This window comes from Triturus cristatus, chromosome 3_2 (assembly GCF_964204655.1).
Source record: "Triturus cristatus chromosome 3_2, aTriCri1.1, whole genome shotgun sequence".
Taxonomy (NCBI): domain Eukaryota; kingdom Metazoa; phylum Chordata; class Amphibia; order Caudata; family Salamandridae; genus Triturus; species Triturus cristatus.
Window position 1 is genome coordinate 908,960,615 of NC_140584.1, and position 14,080 is coordinate 908,974,694.

General features: G+C 41.5%; 1 protein-coding gene across 1 annotated transcript in view; it reads left to right on the top strand.

Annotated features, from left to right (window-relative positions):
- VPS53 (VPS53 subunit of GARP complex) overlaps positions 1–14,080 on the top strand; it is an 898,950-nt gene that overhangs the window by 326,798 nt on the left and 558,072 nt on the right. The gene's annotated exons all lie outside the window — the stretch shown is intronic.

The following is a 14,080-nucleotide window of genomic DNA, read 5'->3' on the forward strand; positions in this document are numbered from 1 at the left end:
ATACGTTTAATGAAGTGTGGCAGTGGTAATGTTATTGAAGTTATTTATTTGAGGTTACTTGCAAAGTGCAAATTACACTGCGTGTGGATTCTCCTACAGCTGTAAAAAATACAGGAGGCATGGGAAATGGGCATAAACGCCGAGGTTGAGAATAGCCGGGTTTTCAGTGAGTTCCTAAATTTCATAAGGGAAGATTCTCTGCGTATTGCAGTTGGACTTTTATTCCTAGGAAGGTGTGGCTCCCATTTACTGTACTTGTAGTACGGGCTTTCAAATGTGGAAATGTTTCAGTAGGTTGTTAGGGTGTTTATATCTTTTGAATGTATTAATTATGAATGAGGGGGCTTTTTCTTGGAAGACTTTGCACATGATAATACAGGGTACTTTGAAAGAAATATGTTTTTCTATGGTTAGCCAGTGCATTAAATATAAATGATTAGATACTGAATCAAATGTGTTCAGGCTGAGGAAATTTCTAGTTTGTGTTTTGATTTTTTTCTTATCTATTGACACTTTTATTTGGTATTCCAATGTAGACTTAATATTCGTTGTCCAAATGGGACTGTACTAAGGCACTGGCTATCATTATTCTGTGGATGAAATCGAAGAAAGGAAATATTCTTCTGAGGGTTCGAGTCTGATAGGTGCAGCTGTTGGTGACACGTGTTTAATTCTCTGGGTTTGGTTCTGAATCTACGAAGTCTACATCCTTAACTTTAGATACAGGCTTGCGACATTCAACCACAGAAGGATACCACAATGTGATTTCCCAGAGGTTCACTTTATTATGACTCTGGAATATTTCTGTCTTGAATGGATTTAATTTGAGCTACTTTCTATTCATCCTGGCTACTTCTAGTGTGGCTGCTAGGCTTGATAGAAAATTCCCAGGGTCACGTTTTAGGTCAATAATTAATTTTATGTCATCTGCATAGCGATTGATAACCACATTAAATTGTTTTAAGAGCATCTTCAAAAGCTGGATATAGAGGTTGAAAAGTATGGAGGACAAGGCTGATCCAAGTGAGAATCCCCAAGAAAGAGGCATAGGCTTGAGAAGAAAGCTCCTAGCTGGACTTGCTGTGTCTGAATTAATATAACCAGTTAAACCCACAGTAGAGGGCTGTCTTTTTAATAGCTAGGCTTTCTAGGTGTTTGAGAAATATCTTATGATGTATGGAGTTCGATGCTGTGGTGCGGTCCAGGAGTAAAACTATTCCTCAACCTCCTTTGTAAGTAATCATCCTGAGTTCGCCAATAACAGAAATAATCACAGAATTAAGTGCCAAAACGTGGCCTTAAGCCTGTTTGAGTAGTTTCTAGCATATAATTTTTTTTTCCAACAAATATTTGAAATGCTGGGAAGTAATGGTCTTTTCAAAACATTTTTGCTTTGTTTTGTAGCAGAGATATTGGTAGAAACTTCGGCGGGTCATCTGGTTTCAAAGAAGCCTTTTTCAGTACGGGTCTTATAATAGCAGACTTGAAAAGTGTGTCGACCTCATAATAATTGAGTCAACTGTTGATAATGAACATGGTCACTGGAGAGACGGTTTACTAATAGGTTGGGGAGATACCTAGATGTGAGCACATAAATTAACTGGATATTATCAGACTTGAGCATTCCTTTTCTAAGGGAGGCATACAACCAGTGAAAGTGAAGATTCTCTCCCAACAAATTGGGTTCTTCAAGCCTTCAAATGTCCCGAAGAAGTTTGTCACTGATATTGCTCACTTTGTTGTGAAAAAATGAGGAAAAGGTTATCTTCTAATTTCTGTGATGGAATAATATTGGTGTTACTGAAGACCAGGATATTGGAAAGATTGTGTGTAATAGTCTCTGAGTCGTAATCTTTTTTTCTGTTTTTCTTACCAAAGGGTTGTACTTACACATGCTTTAAACATGCAAACTCATCTCGCTGGATATCAGTTTTACGCAAGAAACTTTTTATATTTTTCAAATGATCTTTTGCTCTTTTTTTTTTTAATAACTTGGGTAATCCAATGGCACCCATTGTATTTGTTTTTTACTTCCTCGGCTTTTTTATTTCGTTGGTTTGCCATACCTTCCTTAAAGTTCATCACTGGCAGAATTATTTGAAATGCATTATAAAGTCAGATGAGACCTCCTAATAATATGTTGTTTTTTTCGAAGCATTTATTTAACAAATGGGTGAGTGCATCTGTCATAAACAGTAGTTTGTCTTTGGTCATGAAGGGAAGGAAATGGAGACACTCCATGCTACATAACATTAACTTTAACATTATTTGGTAATGCTCTTTCTTGTGGATGCACTGTGTACCTTCAGGTACCTGTCTGGCTGTCCATCTGCCTTTAGGTTCTGTGTAGTGGATTTTCAAGATTTATTACGTTTCTAAATTAGATTTTGCTCAATGGCTTTTTCATTCAATTCTTGTCTGTCTGAACTCTGTGTGCACGGATTTAGAAAAAAGGAATGAGAACTTAAATCAGTGCACCGGGGTGTCCCCTATATTCAGTTACATACAGTCATATCCAGCGGCGAGACAGCTGTGCCTGAAGCAGCCAGTGTTGTCAGAAACCAGCATGAAGAAGCTAGAAGCTTTTGTGGGACCGGTATGGCACCTGGGAGAATTCAGAAGTTGAGGAATGTGCAAGTTGAGGAGCCACCAGAAAGAACCTTGCCGTAGTTTGTGAATCTAGGGCCTGAGTTAGAGTTTGGTGAACAGGTACTCCTTATTACATGTTTCATGGGAAATAAACTTCTAATAAGAGGGACAGGAGATCTGCCACTGTTGTAACCTGTTCACCAATCTCTGAATCAGACCCTTATTCTTTAGGTACATGTAGGTACACACAAGAAGAACGTTGAAGGAAAGTGATCCACCCAGACCTATGGACATACGAGCTAACAACTGGGGTAGGCGATGGGTTGTTGGTACTGAAGAATTATGGGGGTAGTTGACAGTGCATGTGACCCTACAGGGTGAGTGACACTGAGTGGAATGTATTGAACCTGTCAAATACAAGGGTCAATTTGCAGTGTACATTCAATAAAGTAGTCCCTGAACTCAGTCCACTTTTCAATGTGTTTACTTAGAGCTATGTTCTGTCTGTGCAATAAAGTTAAAAAGTGCTTCCTTTTGGAACTATTAGCAAACTAAGCGAACCGAACAGGACCTTCTGTTCGCTTCATTCACTTGTGTGAATATGTATAATGAATTATCAGGAGAAAAGTCTAAAAGTCTTTCAGACCTGACCAAGCCGATAAATAGAAACTGTTATCAGGTGGAGTTGTTGGGCTTGTACATTTGTTTTTTTTATTGTCCGTCTCTTCAGCCAAAACGTCCTGCACCTGTTCTATCCAAGCCTGTCACATGCGTACGCTTCCTCTTAAAATGTGTAAATAAGATGCAGAGCACAAACATTGTGAGACTGAGATGAGAAACCGCATTGTTAACCAGATACTCGTTGTGTCTAGTTTTTGAATTCAGAGAACCTCTCCTTCTTAGATAACTGAAGATTCCAGTGTTTAATTTGTTAATAATGAAATAAACTGAGATTCTGCTGTTCGGAAAAGCAGGGGAGCTCTGTGCCTCAGATTGGTGGCCGTCTGAGCTTGGTGAACTCCCTACACCAAAAAATTGGGTGAAAAATCTGGGTGTTATAATGATGATAGACTCTCCACGGAAGAACATGTGAAAACCATCTTGGGCACATGCTTTGGCTTGATGCGATTGCTTAGGAAGATCTTTCCCTGGATCCCTCTCTCAGCTAGAAAGGCCCTTATACAGGCACTTCTAGTGAGTAGACTAGATTATGGAACTTCCCTACTGGTAGGGATCAGGGAAGATCTACTATCCAGGTTGCAGGTCGTACAGAACACAGCTGAGCGTCTAGCCCTTAATCAACCTGTTCAGAACCCCTTCTATGACAGCTCCACTGGCTTCTTGTTAGGAAAAGAGCAGAATTCAAGCTTTTGTGTCTGGTCTTCAAAACACTTCAGAGCAAGGGACCAGCTTACTTAAGGAAGAAGCTAAAGCCATATATCCCCTCTCACCAATTGAGCTTGAGCGATCGACAGCTGCTTTGCCCCCTGAGAATTAACAGAGTCAGAATGGGCGGCCGCTCTTTCTCGTATCTCGCCCCCTTTCACTGGAACAGACTGCCAGACAACATTCGTGCATGTCCCAATCTCAGGCACTTTAAGAAACTTCTCAAAACCTCGGTTTTGCTCTGTCTGTTATTGAGGCGCCGAGAGATCCCCTTCTGGGATGATTCGTATGCGCCCTATAAATGCAAATAATAATAAAAAATAATAATTTCCTCAGAAGGGGCACCAGTGCCAGTTTATCTCAACGCCCTCTAATGCTATATTCTCAGCTACCTCCTGCGCCAGCTTCCAGCAATGCCAACAGCGCTGACTTTTCACGAAGTCCGTTAGGGCATTTTCTAAGTGTCTACTAGTGTATGCTTTGAACATTACTTAGCAGTGCAAACTTCTTACACTGCCCATCCGTGCAAGCCTGTCTACTCATGTGCCCACAAATGCACGATTCCCACATGGCCCTGCAGTATGCGCTTAACGTTGGGTTCCTTACACTGCCCATCCATGCAAGCATGCCTACTGATGTGCCCATAAGTGCACGATTCCCACATGGCCCTGCAGTATGCCCTTCACGTTGGGTTCCTTACACTGCCCACCTGTGCAAGCATGCCTACTGATGTGCCCACAAGTGCACGATTCCCACATGGCCCTGCTGTTTGCCCTTCCCGTTGGGTTCCTTACACTGGCCACCCGTCCAAGCATGCCTACTGAAGTGCCCACAAGTGCACATTTGCCACTTGGCCCTGCAGTATGCCCTTCACGTTGGGTTCCTTAAACTGCCCACCTGTGCAAGCATGCCTACCGATGTGCCCACAAGTGCATGATTCCCACATGGCCCTGCTGTATTCCATTCCCGTTGGGTTCCTTACACTGCCCACCCATGCAATCATGCCTACTGAAGTGCTCACAAGTGCACGATTCCCATTTGGCCCTGCAGTATGCCCTTCACGTTGGGTTCCTTACACTGCCCACCCGCACAAGCATGCCTCCTGAAGCGCCCACAAGTGCACGATTCCCACATGGCCCTGCAGTATGCCCTTCACGTTGGATTCCATAAACACTGCCCGCCTGTGCAAGCATGCCTACTGATGTGCCCACAATTTGCATGCATTAGAAAAGATCATTGGCAGGCATCTAGAAGTTCAGGTAACCAGTTAGTGGTCCAGTTAAAGGTATTGCCAAAGACCAAGACCATGATCTTGTCCGTGTTAAGCCTGAGAGAGTTGACATTCACATGTTTGCCACTGGGCAAAGGCAGCTTTTAAACTGATCCCAGAGAACTTCATAATTTCCTTATAGTCATATGGTGATATGCATGTCACACGTCTATGGAAAAACTTGGAGACCATAGGGTGCAATGAGATCAGATAGGGGCCTATGGAAAAATTGAGGAGGCTAGGGCTCGGTGATTAGGCTTGTTGGACCCTGCACTCTGCATTTTTAAAAGTGAACTTGGACAGATTAAAATTCTGATTTATAGGAGTAAGAGCTGACCATGACCTGGGAGGAGGGCGAGAAGAGGATGAGTTAGAAGGAGCTTCCATAGATTGAGATGTGTGACTGTCTACTGAGAATGAGCTCAGAAGCTGTGTTGCTTTGGCCTGAACAAAATCAGATAAGTTAGAGCAAATCTTTTGTGATGAGACAACCGAGATGTTAGGTAATTCAGGATGAGTAAGGGAATAGTAAATATGAAACATTTCTTTAACTGTATTATTGAAAAATGAGAAGCGTTTATGATAGCACCTGGCACTTGCATTGTGACCTATTTTTATGTGCATGCAGTTCACACTTGTAAAATAATTTGTCAGTGGAATTATAGGTCCATCTGCAAAACCTTTCAAACATTTTGGATCATCTTTTCGCTAATGGAAGTTCTTCTGTGTGCCTGGGATCTGATGTAGACATTCTTCAGTGGAGAAAGAATATCTAAAGCTGACTTGACTCACTTGTTATAAAGGTCTGTTGTAGTATTTATGTCCTAGTATGACTAGTGCTGTCTAAAATAGAGGCTAATTTGTGAAGATTTAACTTGAGTAGGCTAAATATCTAATGTACCCCCAATTTGTAATTATCTGTGGATCCCTGTCTCACACTTGTTTGTGCACTTCCTTGGTTTCTGGCAGCAAACGATTGAATCTGTTCTTAGTGAGTAATTGTTCATTTGTATACGCGTTATATCATTCTGAATATGGAACTGCCCCTACTTGTTCACTCAGTCCTCATTTCTTTGGTGAAATGTTATTATTTAGATTATTCCCTTGTTAGGTAATCCATGTTTATTTTTAGTCATTTATTAGTTGTCCCAATGCATTTCACCCTAGAAAGCGCTCATTCAGCATTTGGCCTAATATTTAAACACATCTTTGTTATTGTCAGTAGTTTACTGCCATTACTTTTGCAGCATAACGCTATTAACCCATCCGATTATAGTGATAGTCAGTGAATCGTTTAAAGTTAAAACCGAAAGTCCATTACCAGTCAACCCTCACATACATCCTAATAATAATCCTCATAGTTAAACACCACACCCTCCTGAAGAAAGCGTTCTTAATCTTTCACCCATTGTACTTAAGCCTTATTATGTTTATACATGTTGAATTATCGAATTTGATTGCCTCTCAGCAACGTTAAGTTCAAATAACTTGTTTACTACAATCACAAAGAGTTCTGATTTTTAGATATTATCCAGTTCGAGAACATAAGTCGAAAAGATTCACTAGATAGCCACTCACCACTGTCTATGGCAAAAACCTGACCCCAATCGTGTCCCAATCCTGGAAAATACAGTGCCACATCTCGGCATCTCCACTGTACCATCCTTTGTCACAATCAAGCTAGTCCCAAATGTTTACGGTTATCTTCATTGTATTCCTGTATGGTCTCTTTGGTTTTGCAAGCTTCCATCGGTCCACTGTCTGTCTGGTTGATCCATGATGTCGGCAGTGTCTTTCACAAACAGTTTCTGGCGTCATGAAAAAGTGTGACTTACCACCAACTAGTACTCATAGTTTGTCAGGCAAAGGAAACATTTATTTAAGACCACTCTCTCTCTATCTAGCTTCACTGCTTTGAATGTCTTTCTTTGGCAATGCACTGCCTTGTTATATTCCAGAAAAAAAGCTAAATTGCTAGTCCTTCATATTGAGCACCCCTATTAATTCTTGTACTTTGGGGTATTGCCAGGGAAGACCATTTTAATAGCCCCTTGAGGGCAAAATGTTTTCAGAATCCATCTCTAGTATCTGTCTCTCAGCTCTCCAGAAAGCCTAGAAGATGCATATTACTGCTGTTTCTCCACTTTGGCCTCCATTGCTCATGTAGGCTCTTGCAGCTTGGTTACGGCACATCTCATTTCCATCCCAATTTCCATGATGATATCCACCACCTCTTCAGTTGTCCAGGTTCTTTTAGCAACTTTTCAGAGATTAATTCTTAGGAGATTCATCCCTTTTGAAACATTGTTGATTTTATGCTCCATTGGCGTACGGGAATCGCTGATGGCTGCCATAATGTCAGAAGATGTGGTTTCCACTGCAGCTATCTTATTCCCCAATGTAAAATCCGATGTCTCTGACATCAGTGCCCTGAGCTTTGCCTTGTTTGTTATTAACCATTTTAGATCTGCATTAAAACCACAAACAAGCTCCAAAATCAGGCAGGCTGGATAGCACTGCTCAGTGGCTTCAGTGCAAAAAGGAGTCTATGGATTGACTGTTGTGCACAGTAACAACAATTCAGAATAACACTATTTAGCTATACGGGAGATCTCGAATGAATTCATTAAAAGATATATATATATATTTTAAACAAGTTGCATATGATTGTCAACTCACAGTACTGTTGCCCTGGAGATCCTCTGTTATTACGCTAGTATGCCCATGCCCAGTCATCTCCAGTGAGCATTCCCAAACCAGAAAGGCGATCTTGGCCCCACCCCAAAGCGCTACCACCAACTCTAATAAATAGAGCTGGGGGAACCCTGAGTTGGTGGACAGGACATCTACTTTTTGACAGATGTGCTGCATCCTCCAAACTCTAAAAGAGGCCCTTAGTCAACTATGAGCCTCACTACGAGTGACCAGGTGGACTGTTCGATGATTATCTTGCATGACAAAATCCTTCCCCGAGGTCTTCACCTGTTACACGTTTTACCTGCAAAATTTAGCAGAACATGCTGATTTTGGTGCTTCCTTATATTTTCCTCAGTAAATTTTGGCAGGATTGACCTGTAGAAATTTTCCCAGGTAGGTGTATTTTATCGATCCCAATATTTATCAGATATGATATAATCCCAATAACTAATAATTATTATAAGTGGCGTAACCAGTTTTACCACACAGAGCAGAAGTATACAGGGCACTTGTAATGAGGAACTAGGTGTTGTACAGTTTATAAAGTGCAGGTTGCTGAAAGGCTGGGGTGCCCCATCTCTGATTTATACTATATCCTGTGATTCACATATAGAGGCCAGCAGAAAGTGCAGTACTTGCACATATACCCACATGTACACCAGTCTCCTCTACCTGCAAGGATGACAACGCCGTGTGTGGGTTTATGAGATTTATATTGTCAGGCTACCATCAAATGCTCACTAACTCCAAGGCACCATTTTCACCCGTATATACAAAGTTTAGTGCATGACGTGTTACCACAGAAAGTGTAAACCTACTCAACTTCTCGCATTACCTTTTTTGTGGGATTACATGTCTTTCTTCTTACCTCATTGACCACAGATTTCAATGTTCTATATTTAACGTCTCCAGTAAGACTATAACGTTTTTATAATCTCAAAACATATCAAAGTTAAAATGCTGACAACAAATTTTAAGAGCATTTCAAAATGTGGTCTTTGGGAATGACTAAAAATGTATTTTCACACTTATTATTACTTATTATTCAATCCACAGTCATTAAATCCAAAATGGATAAATCTCGATTTACATGGGCAACCGGCATAGTTTCATGGTATTTATGTTGACAACTGCTTTCCATTATAATATATGCAAAGCACTGTATGGCAAAAAAATCTGCCCCTGAGAAAACACATATTCTTATCATTCTGAGGGTACTACTCCTCAATTGCATCTCATTATATTATTACCATGCAATGTTAAACATATAGATAATATTAAAGCTTGTTATACCATATAGAAAAATATTGTAATTAAATGAATTCAATATTACATAATAAACAAGAAATATGCCACATGCCATTCTTATGTTAAACCCTTTTAAGTCTGCCAAAATGTTACCTTATTATCTCAACCTTATATAAAAACTATTTAATGTGTATTCTATTTCCCTAATAGATACCTAATAGCTGGACAATGTAATCAAGCCCTAGTGGGCTATGTCTTTCTTAACTCCCAATATGTTATGTCATTGTCTCCTTCCTAGCGGAATGTTACAAAGTATGTGCAAAATAACTACCAAAGTGACCAGTGTCTTGTGCAGAATTACCTAAAACCTTGTCTCATAACTCAAAAAGATTCTTATTAAAACATTAAAATTCTACCTCTATTGAAGTGCACTGACTTCCTAATTCATATTCTTTACAGGTGTGTATGTAAATCTTCCTCGATGTTAAGATCCCACGGGTCTTTAGTGTTCATTTCTGCAAGATTTCTGGACTGCAACCGCCTGAGCTGTGTTTCTCTGTCCTCTCCCTGAATGTTCAGGGGGGGACTGCATCCAAAACAAAATACACTAGACCTGCTGTTTGACTGTCGTGTTCTACTTAAAAATGACAGGCCACCCGACAACTCCGATTACGTTTTCTTATAGCTTGTAAATGCTGCAGTACTCGTTTGTGCACTGCTAAGATAGTCCTTCCTTTTCAGGACAGACCGCAGGACATTGTAATATATATACTGCGTACTCCATCTTGCAAGTGTAACTCCTTCTAATATGTTTATTTTGGGATGTGAATGGTGACTTGTATTCTGTCATATTTTTGCCATGTTGACAGGCCTTGCTTCTGTCACACGTCCTGAACCCTGATCTGTTGTTCTGACCTGCTGATGGCTTTCCGGACTGCTTCTCACTAAATCCTGCTGGATATTTTAGTTCTTCTAAATGTAATGCTCTGTCTTTTGGATGCCACTTTACCCACTACCGTGTCATTCCTTATTAGATGCCAATACTTATGCATGACCGACCATATTGCCCCTTCCTGATTATTATATGTGGTGATGGGCCTAAAATATTAGTCACCTCACGGTCGTTTGATGGTCTTACTTTGACTAGACTGAATTTGTTCCCTGGGTCTCAGTTTAACTTTTGAAATTGCTGTGTTATTGCATCTAGGTGTATAGCCCCTAACTACAAATCTAGATTTTAAATCATCAACAGCGAGCTCTTCTTCTCTGGGCTCACTGCAGTTATGTTTGACTCTTAGGGTTTGCATGGTTGGAAACTTGCTGCATACAACACTGTGTTCCCTGCTCTGGCTTTCCGTATAGCTTGGTCTCCTTTATCTTTTACATATATTGTTAGATCTAAAAAATGGACCTCCGTTTTGCTTATTGTACTTGTAAAGTGCAAGTTGAGGTCATTCACTTCAATTTGATCGAGGAACACTCTGGCGCTTTCTTCCATACCCCCCAAACAATAAAGAGGTCGTCAATAAAGCAGCACCAATGTACAACTTTTTCGTCCCTTATATTGTTGTAACTGGTCCGAATCACCCGCTCTGCCCACCAGCCCATATGCAAATTCACATCGCTGGGGGCAAAGCAGGTGCCCATTACTGTGCCACGAATCTGATGGAAGAATTCACCATTGAAATCGAAAAAATTACCTTTTAAACAGCGATCTATCATAGGAAGCAACTTCTGAGTATACTGCCACAAGTTCAGTGTTCTTGCCCCAATTAAGTGACTAACCACTCTAAGGCCATTTTTGTGATTAATGCTAGTATACAGTGTTGTGACATCTACTGTAATTAGTACATAGGCTTCTTCCCATGGGAGATCCTAAATCCGACGCAAATAATATCCTGTGTCTTGTATGTAAGATGGGAGACTTCTCACAAAGTCTCCCAAAAAAACGATCAACATACTTAAATGTATTCTCAAAAGTGCTGCCTATAGCAGAGATAATAGCATGTCCTGATGGATTCTTTCGACCTTTGTGGACTTTAGGGATCAAATACATCACTTGTGTCACTAGTTGATTGTTTTGAGAAACAAATATTCTGCATGACTGAGTAAGCCCTTTTCGCTCCATACCTGTAACTCAGAATCGAACTTCATTTGTACTAAGAACATCGATTTCTTTGTTACTTTACGATAACACAATATATTGTTTAGTTGTTTTTATGTCTCAGTCAGATACTTCTGTTTGACCCACAAGACAATATTACCTTCTCTGTCAGAATATCTGCTTGCAAATTATTGATCAACTATTGATATTCTTTTTGACACTGATTATGAACATTCTTCTTACTGCTATTAATATGCAGGTTTTTTAATTCACAGATTACTAGATCACTGAAAATGTCAATCGCTTCCTTTGACATCATTGGAGTGAACTTAGATTTGGGTCTAAAGTTAGTGAGGGCTTCAAAAAAGATATATATTCCTTCTTCAATCAACATCTCTTCTTCATTGACTCGTCTTTGAATTCCCATGTTCTCATTTTCCAGCTCCTGGAGTTCTAGCATTCAATTCATGTGTTCGACTCTGTTTGAGCACTCTGTTGGTCTAACGTCCTTCTCACATCTGTTGATCCCTTTTTGTTATCCTGTTTAAGCATGAAAAACTTATTTAATTTGATGTTCCTTATAAATTTGAAGAATTTTTTGGGTCCAGATTACACGTGCACAGTTCCTAACTTCTGGGTATTGTGGTATTTATGAAGAAATTATGCAGTTTAGGCCGGATGGTCGGATGGGTTAGTGGATTTATGGATGTTTGGATGAATGTTCGAGTGAGTGGATGAAATGGGTGAGTGGGATTGGATAGGTGGTTAGATAGAAAGATGTTTGAATAGATGGTTGGTAAGGTGCTTGGATCACTGAATGGGTGTATGAATGGGTGGTTTGGTGCTTGGATGGATGGTTTGGTAGGTGCGTGTTTGCATGAATGGAGTTGGTATGGCTAGGGAAAGAGAAAAGTAGATAAAACGACAAATATTCTTAAAGAATGCATGTTTAACTGCATGAATAATTTTGGTATTTTAAATGTGTTTTGGGCGCTTTTTGTAACCAGCAAGGAAACTTTAATAAATAATCATTGCAGGCAATATGATTTGGATTAGTTCAATGTAGAGCTATTGGCTGTGTAAAGGGAAAAAATGCGGCATCTGCCTGCCTTTGTTTTTTTATTTATTGACTTTTGTAGCAATGGCGGTACGTTGCGTTTAGATTTTAGATGTTTAAAAGTAAAGCGCAGTGTGCCGCCATTGCCACAAAAGTAATAAAAAAAATAGGGAAAACAAAAGTTGTGTGTGACACGCTGGAAATAAATAAATAAAATGTTACCTTGCACGCTAATGCAACAGAAACCTGAAAAGTGCGGTTCAGGCAATGCGTAGCTGTTGTGCCTGCAATGGCAGCCACACCAAATAAGTCATTAACAAAAGAGAGCTCATAAACTGTAAATAAAACCTACCGAGTAACAGCACATGTAATAGGGGCAGTCCTTATGGGAGGTTACAAGAGTAGAAAAGGAGGGACTAGTAAACAGTCTGATAGAGATCTAGCCACAGATTCCTTACCTTTGACCTTCCAGCCATCAGGCTGGATCTGGAAGATCTCTCTTAGTAGTACCCCTGTGCTCCTGTAGGTGGTGCCGGTCAACTCCGCGTGATGTCATCGTTGTGATGTCTGCGTTGTCAATATAACGGGGTGCTGACGTCAGTTCTTTTCCTTCTGCGCCAGTCAGCGCAGATCCATCGAAGAGAGCGTACCCATTGTCATTTTTTGACAGACTTTTTTTTTTAGACTTTTTTAGACTCCTATTGGTGTGCTAGAGATGTCTAGCAAGGCTACCTTTGGGTTCAAGCCGTGCGGCACCTGCCACCGCGCTGTGTTGGTCCCGGACCCCCACTTAGTGTGTCTCTGGTGCCTGGAGTGCTACCATGACATGAAGTTGTACTCCGATTTCCGGGCCATGGCGCTGAAGGCTTTGAGGGAGCTGTCCCTAAAGCTGTTCGCAGCCCGGCATTCGGCACCATGGAGGTCGCCTCGCCGATCTCGCTCCCGATCTCGGTTGAGAGAAAGGTCTGAGCACCGCTCCGGTGGATCGAAGTCATCTAAGTCAGGTAAGAGGCACCACAAAAAGCACAAGAAGTCGAAGTGTACTTTGACTTTGCCCCGTCTGATGCGCGACGAGACAGAGGAACCTTGGCGTTCGAGGCCCTGCTCCGCGGACTGGGTGCCTGGGTCGTCTCCACATTTCCCTCTCTTTCCGGTGCAAGGGGCGACCCCCTCCCAACTTAGAGTTTTATAACTGTGTGCTCTCGGGCCCCGCAGGCTCAGATGACGGAGGAGTCCCTGGGAGTTCTGCGCCTTCAGCTCCAGCCATGGCCTCCTACTGGACCTGTTCCCGGATCCGGACCGGCTCCAGTCGCACCTCCATTGCATCCTTTCCTGGCGCCGCGTCCTCGGTGTCGCCCACCTGCTTTGCCTCCCCAACCCCCATTCTCGACGACACAGATCTGGTTGGGCATCCATCGGCGCCGACTGTGCCGTGCGGTTCCATGCCGTTCAACCTGCTCTATTCTGCAGGCTTAGGAATGGATGAGGAGAATTGAGAGGGGGAGCAGGATTCCTTAGAAATCCAGCAACCTGAAGACATGGACTGGTATGAGGAACTGGGTTATGCCAGTCACCTGGACACCTCCCCATATTCTAGCATGCGTCTCCCCCCAACCTTCGCAACGGAGGAGGGGGCATTATTCCCTATGGTGCTGCTTAGGGCTGTGAAGGTCTTGTACCTGCAGTCCCTACAGTGGCAATCAAGATTAACGCCTTGACAGAGGTCCTG